Genomic DNA, 16,155 nt, shown 5'->3' with positions numbered 1-16,155 from the left:
GGAATGATCAGACAGGAGAGTAGCAGGTGAAGTCTCTGACATGTTCCCACCTCCACAAGATGCATTGCATTGTGGGAGATCTGTGGACACTCTTCCTGCCCACCCCAAACTGAGATCCTTGGAAGATTAATGTTCAACTAACACCTTATTCATCCCCATTGGGCGTAGCCAGCAGTGGGTAGGCAGCATTCTACTTAGCGGAGAAAGCCACTCATTGATTTACTGGCTAGTGATGGGGGGAGATGGCTAGATTGAGCTGTTCCTCAAATGTTTGAGGCAACTTCCTGAAAGAGGCTGGAGAAGAAATTGGAGGGAGCCCTGGCTGATAGATTTCCATCATCAGTCGCCACGGGTGAGATCCCAGAAGACTGGAGTGGCTCCCTCTAGCGGCCAGGAGGAGGAATCAGCAGCCACTGTCTGTGAATGAAACTGATTGTTTTTCGAGAAATGTCCCACTGGATCCTTTATTCTTCTTTCATCATCCAGTAACAAGGCAGCACACCCTCCCCCTGAAATACCAACATGAGTTACTTCAGTACTATAATACAGGACATGTGTAACTGTTAGGAACCACAGAAAGATGAAAACGTTTAACATGATGACTTGGTCAGTAGTTAACTGAACTGGTCCTGTCATTTCCTGCTTTCTGCCTCCCTCCATTTTTAAATAAAGGCGTTAGATTAGTTATTTCCCCAATCTGAAGGAAGCTTCCGCTAATCTAACCCACTTTAATTCATGCAGAAAATGACCGAAGAGGGAGAGCGACAGTGATTGGGGTATTGTATTGTAAGGGAACCAGGCAGATGTGTGTGTGTGAGGGTGGGGATGTGACACCAGGTAATACACTGCCTCCCTGGTTCCAGAAGCTGGGATGGCACTGAGGGGCTGAAGGACAGTCTAAAAGGGATACCAGCCAATATAAGGTGAGGGGACAGAGGGAGCATTGAAAGTCGAATATAGAAAGTTGTGAAATCAGTTGCAAATCAGGAAACAGAGTAACTGTGTCATTTTAAGACAAAGACTATCCTGCGTACCTTTGAAGGAACTATGAACCTGCACTCCAGGGTCTCTTTATTGGATCCCTCATGTCTCACATACTAATTAGTGGAAATAGAATATCATTCTTTACCCTTTCAAAATTGTTATACATTTTGAACTCCTCCATAAGGTCACCTCTTAATCTCCCTGCTCCAAGGAGAACAAACCCAATCTCTCTAATCGTTCCTTGTCTCTAAAATCCTTCATTCCTAATGTCAGTCTTGTAAATGTCCTTTTGAACTCTGTCCAGGGCTTTAACGCCCTTCCTTCAATGAGTTGCCCAGAACTGAACACAATATTCCAAATGTGATCTGACCAATGCTTTGTATAGGTGACTAGTCTGATGATATTAACTCGAAGACTAATTCAGCTGGTCACAAGGAATCCAGAGACCCCCAGAGACAGGATGGGAGTGTCCTGGAAATGTTTCAGAGCTGACTCTGAGACAGACATGAGCTGTACAGCAGCAGATGGGAGTGAAACATTCTCTGTTCCCCACAGAATGACTGAGATGATGGGATCCTCTGTTCCGTTTGTGATAACACAAAGTGATGTGGGACAGGAAAATGCCAAGAGGACAGAGAGAGGCTGGGAAGGGGTTTAGACAGGTTCAGTGAGTCAGTAAGAAATAGTCTGGGTGACATCCTGGTGAGAAATGGAAGGCTGTGTTCCTTCATTTTAGTCCTCAAAGTGTTTCAGAGTATTGTTCGGCTTTTTGAAGATGATCCTAATCCTCGCCCTAGAAGCAGCAAGCAGCTTTCCTCTTTATATATTCCAGCTGTTGGAAGTGACATGTTCTCCCTCGTTCTGGAATCTCTACCCAGAGGGAATCGTTAATCTTGATCGAGCCTGTCTTGTCCCATTCATATCCTGGAGACTTCAATCAGATCGCCCCTTAATTTTCTCAATTCTGGAGGAAACCGGCCTCATTTATACAATCTCTCCTCAGAATGTAACTCCTGAACTCCAGGGTCATTCTTGTAAACCTACTCTGTACTCCCTCCAACCTGATACCCACACACCTGCTTGCACTGAATCCCTTGTAGCACATTCACCCAGTCAGATAATCTCTCTTTGTAATTTTATGGTGCGATCCGCACTGTCCACAATGCTGTCAAACTTTGTACCTGTCCTGGGAGTACTCGATGGGGACAGTGTAGAGAGATCTTTACTCTGTGTCTAATCCCATTCTCCCCAGTCTCTGGGAGATTCAGCTGGAGAAAATGTAGAACATAGAACATAGAACATAGAACATAGAACACAGAACATAGAACAATACAGCACAGAACAGGCCCTTCGGCCCACGATGTTGTGCCGAACATTTGTCCTAGCTTAAGCACCCATCCATGTACCTATCCAATTGCTGCTTAAAGGTCACCAAAGATTCTGACTCTACCACTCCCACAGGCAGCGCATTCCATGCCCCCACCACTCTCTGGGTAAAGAACCCACCCCTGACATCTCCCTATACCTTCCATCCTTCACCTTAAATTTATGTCCCCTTGTAACACTCTGTTGTACCCAGGGAAAAAGTTTCTGACTGTCTACTCTATCTATTCCTCTGATCATCTTATAAACCTCTATCAAGTCACCCCTCATCCTTCGCCGTTCCAATGAGAAAAGGCTTAGCACTCTCAACCTATCCTCGTACGACCTATTCTCCATTCCAGGCAACATCCTGGTAAATCTTCTCTGCACCCTCTCCAAAGCTTCCACATCTTTCCTAAAGTGAGGCGACCAGAATTGCACACAGTACTCCAAATGTGGCCTAACCAAAGTCCTGTACAGCTGCAACATCACTTCACGACTCTTGAATTCAATCCCTCTGCTAATGAACGCTAATACACCATAGGCCTTCTTACAAGCTCTATCCACCTGAGTGGCAACTTTCAAAGATTTATGAACATAGACCCCAAGATCCCTCTGTTCCTCCACCTCACTAAGAACCCTACTGTTAGCCCTGTATTCCGCATTCTTATTTGTCTTTCCAAAATGGACAACCTCACACTTGGCAGGGTTGAACTCCATCTGCCACTCCTCAGCCAAGCTCTGCATCATATCTAAGTCCCTTTGCAGCCAACAATAGCCCTCCTCACTATCCACAACTCCACCAATCTTCGTATCATCTGCAAATTTCCTGACCCACCCTTCGACTCCCTCATCCAAGTCATTAATAAAAATTACAAACAGCAGAGGACCCAGAACTGATCCCTGCGGAACTCCACTTGTAACTGGGCTCCAGTCTGAATATTTACCATCTACCACCACTCTCTGACTTCGACCGGTTAGCCAGTTTTCTATCCAATTGGCCAAATTTCCCTCTATCCCATGCCTCCTGACTTTCCGCATAAGCCTACCATGGGGAACCTTATCAAATGCCTTACTAAAATCCATGTATACTACATCCACTGCGCTACCCTTATCCACATGCTTGGTCACCTCCTCAAAGAATTCAATAAGACTTGTAAGGCAAGACCTACCCTTCACAAATCCGTGCTGGCTGTCCCTAATCAAGCAGTGTCTTTCCAGATACTCATAAATCCTAACCCTCAGTACCCTTTCCATTACTTTACCTACCACCAAAGTAAGACTAACTGGCCTGTAATTCCCGGGGTTATCCCTATTCCCTTTTTTGAACTGGGGCACAACATTCGCCACTCTCCAGTTCCCTGGTACCACCCCCGTTGACAGTGAAGATGAAAAGATCATTGCCAACGGTACTGCAATTTCCTCTCTTGCTTCCCACATAATCCTAGAATATATCCCATCAGGCCCGGGGGACTTGTCTATCCTCAAGCTGTTCAAAATGTCCAACACATCTTCCTTCCTAACATGTATCTCTTCTTGCTTACCAGTCCATTTCACACTCTCCCCTTCAACAATACGGTCCCTCTCATTCGAAAAGTACTCATTCAAGACCTCTCCTATCTCTTCCAACTCAATACACAGTCTCCCACTTGATCGGACCTACCCTCGTTCTCGTCATTCTCATGTTTCTCCCATACGCATAAAATGCCTTGGGGTTATCCTTGATCCTATCCGCCAAAGATTTTTCATGCCCTCTCTTGGCTCTCCTAATCCCTTTCTTCAGGTCCCTTCTGGCTATCCTGTATCCCTCCACTGCTCTGTCTGAACCCTGTTTCCTCAACCTTATGTAAGCCTCCTTCTTCCTCTTTACAAGACATTCAACCTCCCTCGTCAACCAAGGTTCCCTCACATGACCATTTCTTTCCTGCCTGACCGGTACATACATATCAAGGACACATCGTATCTGTTCCTTGAAAAGGCTCCACATTTCCTCGACATCCTTCCTTGACAGCCTATGCTCCCAACTTATGCTCCTCAGATCCTGTCTTACAGCATCGTAATTACCCTTCCCCCAATTGTAAAACCTACCCTGTTGCACGCACCTATCTCTCTCCATAACCAAGGTGAAAGTCACAGAATTGTGGTCACCATCACCGAAATGTTCACCCACTAACAAGCCCATCACTTGTCCCGGTTCATTACCGAGTACCAAATCCAATATGGCCTCCCCTCTGGTCGGACAATCTACATACTGAGTTAGAAAAGCTTCCTGGACACACTGCACAAACACCGCCCCATCCAATCTACTTGATCTAAAGAGCTTCCAATCAATATTTGGGAAGTTGAAATCGCCCATGACTACTACCCTGTGGCTTCTGCACCTTTCAAAAATCTGTTTCCCAATCTGTTTCTCCACATCTCTGCTGCTATTGGGGGGCCTATAGTAAACACCCAACAAGGTGACTGCACCTTTCCTATTTCTGACTTCAGCCCATACTACCTCCAAAGGCAAATCCCCCTCGAACTGCCTTTCTGCAGCCATTATACCAGTGCTAATTAGCAACACCACCTCCCCCCCTACTTTTTTACCACCCTCCCTAATCTTACTGAAACACCTGTAACCAGGAACCTCCAACAACCATTCCTGTCCCTCTTCTATCCACGTTTCCGTGATGGCCACAACATCGGAGTCCCAGGTACCGATCCACGCCTTAAGTTCACCCACCTTATTTCTGATAGTCCTTGCATTGAAGTATACACACTTGAGCCCATCTCTGTGTCCGCAAGTATTCCCTGTCAGTGCTACCTTCTTCACAGCCTCCGTACATTCTTGGACATCCTGACAAACAGCTAGCCTACTTGCTGGACTACAAGTCGGGATCCCATCCCCCTGCCAAATTAGTTTAAACCCCCCCGAAGAGTGCTCGCAAACCTACCCCCCAGGATATTGGTGCCCTTCTGGTTCAGGTGCAACCCGTCCTGCTTGTACAGGTCCCACCTTCCTCTAAATGCAGTCCAATTGTCCAAATACCTGAAGCCCTCCCTCCTACACCATCCTTGTAGCCATGTGTTCAACTGCACTCTCTCCCTATTCCTTGCCTCACTGTCACGTGGCACCGGCAACAACCCAGAAATGACGACTCTGTCTGTCCTAGCTTTTAGCTTCCAGCCTAACTCCCTGAGCTCCTGAATGACCTCCCCACACCTCTTCCTACTTATGTCGTTGGTGCCAACGTGCACCACAACCTCTGGCTGCACACCCTCCCCCTTAAGGATTCTGAAGGCACGGTCCGAGACGTCTCGGACCCTGGCACCGGGGAGGCAACAAATCATCCGAGAGTCTCGCCCATGTCCACAGAACCGCCTGTCTGTCCCTCTAACTAGAGAGTCTCCTATAACTAGCGCTCTCCTCCTCTCCCCCTTTCCCTTCTGAGTCTCAGAGCCAGACCTCGCGCCACAGACCCGGGCACTACAGCTTACCCCTGCTAGGCTGTCCCCCCCACCAGTATCCAAAGCAGTATACTTATTGTTTAGGGGAATGACCACAGGGGATCCCTGCACTGCCTGCTTCCTCCCTTTCCCAACTCTAACTATTACCCAGCTACCTCTGTTCTCTGGCGTAACTATGTCCCTGTAGCTTCTATCTATCACCTTCTCAGCCTCTCGAATAATCCTCAGTTCATCCAACTCCAGTTCCAGTTCCCTAACTCGTTCTGTGAGGAGCAGGATCTGACTGCATTTCTTGCAGATGAAGTTGGCAGGAGTATTGGTGGTCAACCCTATCTCGAACATCCTGCAGGAGGAACATTCCACTGCCTGCGCTGCCATTACTCTACACCTCGTCTCCAAAGCAAGAACACTGAGTAGCTTACCTGTGAACTTTAAAGTTAGGTTAGAGGAGGAGGATGGGAGGGAGGCCCTACTGTGTAGGGCTTGGGGTCTAGAACACACCCACTCAAATATCACTTACCTTCCTGACTAGCTCTATGCTCCAACCTCACTTCCGCCCAGCTCGCTCCGTTCTCTGCTGAGAAAAGACCGTTGGCGTCGAGGTAAGTTCTTTATATATCACTTACCTTCCCGACCAGCTCTGCGCTCCAACCTCACTTCCGCCCAGCTTGCGCCGCTCTCTGCTCTCTTTTGCCTTTCCAAAATGCAGCACCACAGACTTATCTAAATTAATCTCCATCTGCCACTCCTCAGCCCATTGGCTCATCTGATCAAATTCTCACATTTCGAGAAGCAGTTTCCCAAATTTTCCATTTAGCATTTCCTTGCAAAGATTCTGCAATTTCGTGGAGAGCTGCCAGAATATTTATATATCGTCGCGGACAAGTTGGACTGAAGGGTCTGTTTCCGTGCTGTACATCTCTAAGACTGTAATTAGTGTCCCGCTTCCCTGCACCAATTCTCCCATTTACCAATCCTGCACGAAGTCGGGAATTTCACTAAATCACCCACTGAGGTTACCCTGCCCCAGTCCTCTACTTAGTATTTAATGCACCAGCATGAATTCATTTACTGATACCCCACACCAATTCTCCAATTCAGTGTTGCTTACCACCATTTCCCCCAATTACTGATGTCCTGAACAAGTTCTCCACTCAGTGTTGCCTTACATCAATCCTCATACTGACTGCTGCCCTCGCCCAATTTAGGGGTGCCCTCCTCTAAATTTCTAAGGCTGTAATTAGTGCTCTGCTTCCCTGCACCAATTCTCCCATTTACCAATCCTACACTAATTCGGGAATTTCACCAACTCGCCCATTGAGGTTATCCTGCCCCAGTCCTCACACTGAGAATTTAACGGCACGTGCATGAACTCTCCAATTATTGTTGCCCTGCATCAATTCCTTCCATTTAGTTGTTCCCTGATACACATCTTCCACGTACGGGTGCCCTGCTGAATTTTTTTTCATTTAGTGATGCACTGAACTGAATCTCCAATTTACCGATGCTTGTAACATTTCTTCTTTGTGTTGATTCCCTGTCCCTCTTCACCAATTTAGACAGGCTCTGCTCCAATTTTCCAATATATTGACACTCACACCAATTTTCTAATGTGACGGCACTGTGCACCGAATCTCCCATTTATTGATTTCCACCAAATCTCCCACTTACTCATACCCCTGCACGAATTCTTCCATTTACTGATGCCTTAGCCCGATTCTACCATTTAAGGGTGCACTACTCTAATTCTCTCATTTCCTGGTGCCATGCACCCATTCTCTAATTTAGCTCCACTCTGTACCAGGTCTTCCATTTAGTATTTCTCTGCAACAATTCTCTCATTTAGTAACCAGCTGCCAGAATTCTCTAATCTTGGCGATCCCTGCATCATATCTCCAAATTACCGATCCTGCGCATATCTTCCCTTTAGTGGTGAACTGCACCAACTTCCCCATTTTAGTGGTACACTGTATTAAATCTGGACCACTAATCCTTTGCAACATTTGTCCTATTTACTGATTCACTGCCCGTGTTCTCCCATTTGCTCCAATTCTCGAAGTTATCAACACCCTGCACCAGGTCTTTCATTTACTGATACCCCATACCAATTCTCCAATTCAGTGTCGCTTAGCACCACTTTCCCCAATTACTGAAGCCCTGAACCAGTTCTCCTCACAGTGCTGCCTTACACCAATCCTCATATTGACTGAGGCCCTCAAACGCTTTTTGGGTGCCCTGCTCCAAATCGCCCATCAAGTATTGTCCTGCCCGAATTCTCCCATTTAGTGTTACACTGCACCAATTCTCCCATTACCTGATGCCCTGTTACATTTCTCACATTTCGATAAGCCCTTGCCCATTTCTCCCATTAAGTAGTCCCTTGCAATGATTCTTCAATTTACTGGAGTGCTGACAGAATTCTTAAATGGAGGCATGGACAAGTTGGACCGAAGGATTTGTTTCTGTGTTGTAAATCTCTATGATTGTATGACACTATTTATGGGTATTTCTCCCATTTCCCAATCCTGCACAAACCCTGGAACTGCACCAATTCTCCCATTGAGTGTTATCCTGCCCCAGTTCTCCCACTTCGAATTTAATGGCACCTGCATGAATTCTCCAATTACTGGGGACCTGTATTTTTTTTTCATTTGATGGTGCCACTGAACCAAATCTCCAATTAACTGATGCTTGCAACAATTCTTCATATTGATTTCCTGCCCCATTTTGCCAATTTAGACAAGCTCTGCTCCAATTCTCTCATATATTGACACTCACACCAGGTTTCCAATGTAATGGCACTGTGCAACGAATCTCCCATTTATTGATTCCCACCAAATCTCCCATTTACTCATATCCCTGTAGTAATTCTTCCATTGACTGATGCCCGAGCCCGATTCTACCATTTAGCAGGAGCCTCAGCTTTGGGAAGTGTGACTAGACCACGAAACCAGAAGGAACAGAAAGCCAACTAAGTGAGAGAAACTAAAAGCAATATAGTTGTCAGAGGGAGATCACAGCAAGTGACACCTTTTCCTACAGCAAAGAACCTAAGACCAGGAGGCAGTGTTTCCTCCCCATGCTGGGTTTCAGGAAATATGGTCAGAGCTGAAGCTGAGTTTGCAATGGGACGGGCAGGGTACCATGTTACTGACCATGTAGGTGTGAACAACATACAAGGGTCTGCCTCGTCACTCTCAGGAACTCGCTGTTTAACTAAGAAGCTGACCCACAGATTAATATCTGTGTGCAGTGTTAATTAGCACAGGGCCAATCAGATCAGGGAGCTCCCTTGGTGCCTTGCAGACTGCTGTGGGAGAAATGGGTTCTGGTTCCCTTCTCCCAGATGCTGCCTGACCTGCTGAGGTTAGAGTTCAGATCCCCAGGAACAGCAGGGTTTTCCCTTTATGTATTTTCTTTCTCCTTACTCAATGGGTCATTTGTGATGCTTAAGATCCCACATGTTTTCTATTTCCCCCTTCAGCAGATCTTGTCGCAGTAACAGACCTGTGCACATGAACACCAAGACAACTCTATCCATGTTCATATTTCAAACTCTGTAGTTCGGTCGAGTTTGTCTCTCTTTAGCCTTTTATGCCAAACTCCATCACAGCGGGCTTCAGTCTGTTCATTTCCCTCCACAACCTTCTGCTATTCACCTGTCTGTGCAAACAATCCTGTTGGTCGGTATCATTCACAGTATCTTCTCCAAATCCAAGTTAGATGTCAAAGAAAATATTAATTGTCTTTTCTGTCTCGATAATAAATAACCGTCTGTATCATTCGTATATAGAGAACAACATGATTAAAATATTCATCCTTGCCATAAAAAAGCAAATTGGATTTTAATTCTGCTGTTTGCAAGTTGCAGTAATTTATGATCACTCAGCATTTTTCCATCCTAGCACATTAATTCCCCATGGTGAGCTTGAGCCATTTACTACAATAGCTTCAGTTTTTATCCAGCCTCGAATGCAATAATTTGTGAAACAGATTGAAGGGCCTTACCTTCATTAATCTTTTATTTTATTGAATTTTAACTCCACACTGACTCTCCTTATACAGAGCCACCCTCTCCAGTTGGGTTTGTGTTGCTCTGCTCCAGGTATATTCCAAGTGTAAACAGCACCGGTGGCAAACTGACCCGCCTGTTGTCATCAGGAATAGATTCTTGTTGTACTTTTGAGACACGCGTCATATTGTCACATTTGTATGTTGGAGCAGTAGAATTACCCTTTGGGTAGAGAACTGGCTCGGAGGTAGAAGACAGAGGGTGGTGGGGGAGGGCTGCTTTTCAGACTGGAGGCCTGTGACCGGCGGTGTGCCACAAGGATCGGTGCTGGGTCCACTGTTGTTTTGTCATTGATATAAATGATTTGGATGTGACCATAGGAGGAATGGTTAGTATGTTTGCAGATGACAGTGAAATTGGAGGTGTGGAGGACCGTGAAGATGGTTCCCTCAGAGGACAACGGGATCTTGATCAGATGGGCCAATGGGCTGAGGAGTGGCAGATGGAGATTAATTTAGATAAATGTGCGGTGTTGCATTTTGGAAAAGCAAAAGAGAGCAGGACTTATACACTTAATGACAAGATACTAGGGGTGTTGCTGAACCAATAGACCTGGAGTGCAGCTTCATAGATCATTGAAGATGGACTAACATTTCGATAGGATAGTGAAGAAGGCGTTTGTCATTTTTGTCTTTATTACTCAGTTAATTGTGTAAAGGAGTTGGGAGGTCATGTTACGGTATTGGTTCGGCCATTTTTGGTATATAATGTGCAATTCTGGACTCCCCCCTGTAAGAAGGGTGTTGTGAAACTTTAAAGTGTTTAGAAAAGATTTACATGGATGTTGCCAAGGTTGGAGGGTTTGTGCTGGAGGGTAAGACTGTATAGGTTGGTGCTATTATCCCTGGAGCGTCAGTGGCTGAGGGGTAACCTTATAGAGGTTCACAAAACCATGAAGGGCCTCATTAGGGTAAAAAGGCAAGGTGATTTCCCTGTGGTGGGGGAGTCCAGAAGCAGATGGCATGTATTAAAGTTGAGAAGGGAAACATATAAGGGACCTAAGGGGAACATTTTTCACGCAGAGGGCACTGTGTGCATGAGCTGCCAGAGGAAGTAGTGGAGGCTGGTACAATTACAGCATTTAAAAGGTATCTGGGTGGGTGTAGGAATTAAAAAGGGTTCAGAGGAACACGGGCCAAATTCTGACAAATAGGATGAGATTTACATCGGATATCAGTTCAGCATGGATGTATTGGACTGAATGATTTGTTTCTGAGCTTATATTGCTCTGAGTGGGTTGAGCTCCGGATTGTCGATTTATGAAGCAGAAAATAAAGTATGGCACAGAGTTAGACCGAGAAATCCTGCTGATCTCATCAGCATTATCCTGTTTTCCTGATCCTCCTCCTTCAATCAATGCATTTTTCAGATCCTCATTCAGAATTCCTGGAGCTCTGTAACTGCCCTGGAACAATGTGTGGAAAGTCCTATTGCAGTCCACACAAGGTACCTTTCCCACTGCCCTGCTCCCACGGCCTGCAATGCTGCAGACTGAGCAGACAACCCGAAGCACAATGATGAGCTCCTTCCGGCCCACGGCCCTCCTTCTCACTGAATGAAGACAATCACCAGAAGCAGAATCCAGCTCTTGTTGGAGCCTTGAATACCTGACTCTGTCTCACTGAGTGAAGATTGGACTCAGAAACAGAAATGAAATCAACTTCCTATCTGCATTGTGTCACTCTTTAAGATCTCTGTGTGTCTGAGTTCAGGTCATTTGATTGGAGACTGTGGATAGTGGGTCCCCAGTGAAATGGAAAGAATGGTGGAGGAGCTCACTGAGGGACATCTCTCAAAGTGAGAATCAGAAAGATGCTATTCCACATTGGAAGGGTTTAAGGGGAATTGATGGCTCAGGAAAATGTTACACTGATGTTTGTAAAACTTAGGAACTCTGACTGTTTTGTGGCTGGAATTTATTTTATCCTTGTGTAGATTTGACACATTAACCCTCCCTCCCCACCACTACAGAAGCTGTTGGAACTGTTCAGTGTTTCCAGCGGCTTCTGTAATTAATTCAAGTTCCTGACGGGAGCAGTCTCTCACTTTTCGAGCAAAACAAACCCATCCTTGTGCTGCAACCAATATTTCAATAAGAAATGGGAAGCAGCAGAGGGGAAAGCTTCCGAGATGCCGAGCAATGCTGCCTGGTTCCACACTGCAATTCACAGGAACCATCGCCAGGAAAAGCAAGGAGCAATCTGACAGATTTAAAAGGCTTTCCTTTAAAGGCTAGCAGCCGCCTCCATATTCCCAAACACACTTAACAAGGCCGTGATCATCACCAACTGGATTGGGGCTGAAATCCAAACAAGAAATTGCTGGGGAAGCTCAGCAGGTCTGACAGCACCAGAATTTGGCGGCAAGGTGGCTCAGTGGTTAGCACCAGGGTCCCAGGTTCAATTCTAGCCTCGGGTGACTGTCTGTGTGGAGTTTGCACGTTCTCCCAATATTTGTGTGGGTTTTTGCCGCGTGCTCCGGCTTTCTTCCACAGTCCAAAAATGTGCAGGTTAGATGAATTGGCCTTGCTAAATTATCCATAGTGATTAGTCAGAGGGAAATGGGTCTGGGTGGGTTACTCTTCGGAGGGTCGGTGTGGACTGGTTGGGCTAAAGGGCCTGTTTCCACACTGTAGGGAATCTAATCTAATCTATTCAGAAGCCATCAGTTCTGAACCAAATCCAAATCGATTGGGAATTGCTTCATTAAACAACTCATTCATTAAACAGTTAAGAGCTCAGGAAATCTGAGCAGGAGGAAACTATGCAGCCTGTTTAAACTGTTCAGTCTGTTCTGGCAGTCAATCCAATCAGAGCTGGATTGCAAATCCAGTTTCCTACCCACTCCACATATTCCATGACTCCCTGAGACACCAGCAATCTGTCTATTTTTTAAGAAAGATGGGAGAGAGAATTCAGGAAATTATAGACTAGTTAGTCTGACCTCAGTGCTGGAAAAGATGCTGGAGTCTATTGTAAAGGATGAAATTATAACACATCTGGATAGTAGTAACAGGATTGGTCAGAGTCAGTATGGATTTATGAAGGGAAAATCATGCTTGACTAATCTGGAATTTTTTGAGGATGTAACTCTGAAGATGGATGAGGGAGATCCAGTAGATGTAGTGTACCTGGACTTTCAGAAAGCTTTTGATAAAGTCCCATATAGGAGGTTAGTGAGCAAAATTAGGGCGCATGGTATTGGGGGCAAAGTACCAACTTGGATTGAAAGTTGGTTGGCTGATAGGAAACAAAGAGTAGTGATAAATGGCTCCATTTCAGAATGGCAGGCAGTGACCAGTGGGGAACCGCAGGGATCAGTACTGGGTCCACAGCTTTTTACAATATATGTTAATGATATAGAAAATAGTATAAGTAATAACATTAGCAAATTTGCTGATGATGCTGGGTGGCAGGGTGAAATGTGATGAGGATGTTAGGAGATTACAGAATAACCTGGACAAGTTAGGTGAATGGTCAGATGCATGGCAGATGCAGTTTAATGTGGATAAATGTATGGTTATCCACTTTGGTGGCAAGAACAGGAAGGCAGATTACTACCTCAATGGAATCAATTTAGGTAAAGGGGCAGTACAGAGAGATCTGGGTGTTCTTGTACATCAGTCAATGAAGTTAAGCATGCAGGTACAGCAGGTAATGAAGAAGGCTAATAGCATGCTGGCCTTCATAACAAGAGGGATTGAGTATAGAAGCAGAGAGGTTCTTCTGCAGCTGTACAGGGTCCTGGTGAGACCACACCTGGAGTACTGTGTGCAGTTCAGGTCTCCAAATTTGAGGAAAGACATTGTAGCTATTGAGGGAGTGCAGCGTAGGTTCACGAGGTCAATTCCTGGAATGGCGGGATTACCTTACAGTGAAAGACTGGAGCGACTGGGCTTGTATACCCTTGAGTTTAGAAGACTGAGAGGGGATATGATTGAGACATATAAGATTATTAAAGGATTGGACACTCTGGAGGCAGGACACATGTTTCCGTTGATGGGTGAGTGCCGAACCAGAGGACACAGCTTAAAAGTACGGAGTAGACCATTTAGGACAGAGATAAGGAGAAACTTCTTCACCCAGAGAGTGGTGGCTGTGTGGAATGTTCTGCCCCAGAGGGCAGTGGAGGCCCAGTCTCTGGATTCATTTAAGAAAGAGTTGGATAGAGCTCTCAAGGATAGTGGAATCAAGGGTTATGGAGATAAGGCAGGAGCAGGATACTGATTAAGAATGATCAGCCATGATCATATTGAATGGTGGTGCAGGCTCGAAGGGCAGAATGGCCTACTCCTGCACCTATTGTCTATTATCACTGCTTTTACATTTCAATCCTCTTGAGATAAATGACAACATTACATTTGCTTTCTTAGCCATGGACTCAACCAACAAGTCAACCTTTAGAGAATCCTGGACTAGCACTCTCAGATCCCTTTGTGATTTGGCTTTATGAATTTTCTCACCGTTTAGAAAATAGTCCATTCCTGTTTTATTTTTTCCAATGTGCAAGACCTCGCATTTGCTCACATTGAATTTCATCAGCCATTTCCTGGACCACTCTCCGAAACTGTCTAAATCTTTCTGCAGCCTCCCCACCTCCTGAGTACTACCTGCCTGTCCATCTAACTTCGTATCATTGGTGAACTTCACCAGAATGCCACAGTCCCTCCATCCAGACCATTAATATTTAAAGTGGACAGCTGCGCCCCAACACTGAACACTGCGGGATCTGACTTGTCACTAACCGCCATTCCGAAAAAGAACCTTTCATCCCAACTCTCTGCCTTATATCAGACAGCCAATCCCTAATCCATGCCAGTCGCTCACCTTACTCAGCAACCTCCTGTGAAACACGTAATCAAAGGCCTTTTGGAAGTCTAGGTAGATAACATCCACTGGGTTTCCCTGGTCTAACCTACTTGTTAACTCTTCAAAGAATCCTAACAGGTTTGTCAGGCACGATCTCCCCTTACAAAATCCGTGGTGACTTGTTCTAATCCGACACTGCAATTCCAAGAATTTAGAAATCTCATCCTTAATGGATTCTAGAATTTTAACTACAACCGAGATTAGGCTAATCGGCCTATAATTTTCCATCTTTTGTCTTGATCCTTTCTTGAACAAGAAGGTTACAACAGTGATTTTCCAATCATTTAGAACTTTCCTTGACTCCAGTGATTTTTGAAAGATCACAACCAATGCCTCTGCTATTTCCTCAGCCACCTCCCTCAGAACTCTAGGATGTAGCCCATCCAGGCCAGGAGATTTATCGATTTTTAGACATTTTGGCTCTTTTTTTAGCACTTTCTCTTTTGTAATGGCTACCATACTCAACTCTGCCCCTGATTCTCCTTAACTGTTGGGATATTACTCATGTCTGGGTTTGGGCGGAGGTTGTGGTACACAGTGTTCGGCAGGTGGTGGGGGTCAGTGCCAAATGTTGAAGTTCTCCTGATTGCATTGGGTATCCAAGCTGGGACATGGTGGTTGGATTCACTGGTGAATATCTTCTTAGTTCAGCTTGCCAGGATGTTCAGAGTGAGGGGCTCAATGCTCTATCATTTCTTTGTTCATATTTGAGACACCATCCATTCCTAGACACAGTTGAGTGATCCAGTGCCGTATACTGTAATTCATGTTGTGTGGGTGCAGAATTTCAAGATTAAACTCAACTGTGGAGGCTCCAAAACTGAATTCAAGATTTTTTTGTAATCCATGTCTGGGTTAGGTGCATCCACTCTTTGTTTTACTGATACTGGGAGTGTTTGTGTAAATGCTGTCATCTAATTTACAACTCCAGTGAGCCTGAGCAATGTATAAAGCAGAATAAATCAACCACTGTCAACCCCAGAAAAAATGTTGAATACGTCACTGTGTTTCTGAGACTAACCTGCTATTTGTGCACATCCCTGTGTATTATCAAAGTGAAAATGATTCAGAAGCTTTAACGTTTCTGTGATATGGAACAACAATTATCTTTGTGCTATTCCTGATGAAGAGCTTTTGTCCGAAATGATGATTTTCCTGCTCCTCAGATACTGCCTGACCTGCTGTGCTTTTCCAGCACCACTCTGATCTAAACTCTGGTTTCCAGCATTTGCCATCCTCACTTTTGCATAAAATACTTATACTCAGGGCTCAGGCACAGATACATTTGACCAGTAACTTCAAGTCTCCTTTTTCCCTTTTCTCTCTCTTACAGTAAGTCTAGTGATGATTCTAATCTTAGCTCGGGGCAAGTGTGGTTTGACTAAAAGCATCACTCATTATCTGGTGGCCATGACAATA

Source organism: Chiloscyllium plagiosum, unplaced genomic scaffold (genome assembly GCF_037043375.1).
Source record: "Chiloscyllium plagiosum isolate Xiang-an unplaced genomic scaffold, Cpla_swu_hap1 HiC_scaffold_43, whole genome shotgun sequence".
Classification (NCBI taxonomy): domain Eukaryota; kingdom Metazoa; phylum Chordata; class Chondrichthyes; order Orectolobiformes; family Hemiscylliidae; genus Chiloscyllium; species Chiloscyllium plagiosum.
Note: the sequence above shows the minus strand (reverse complement) of the source record.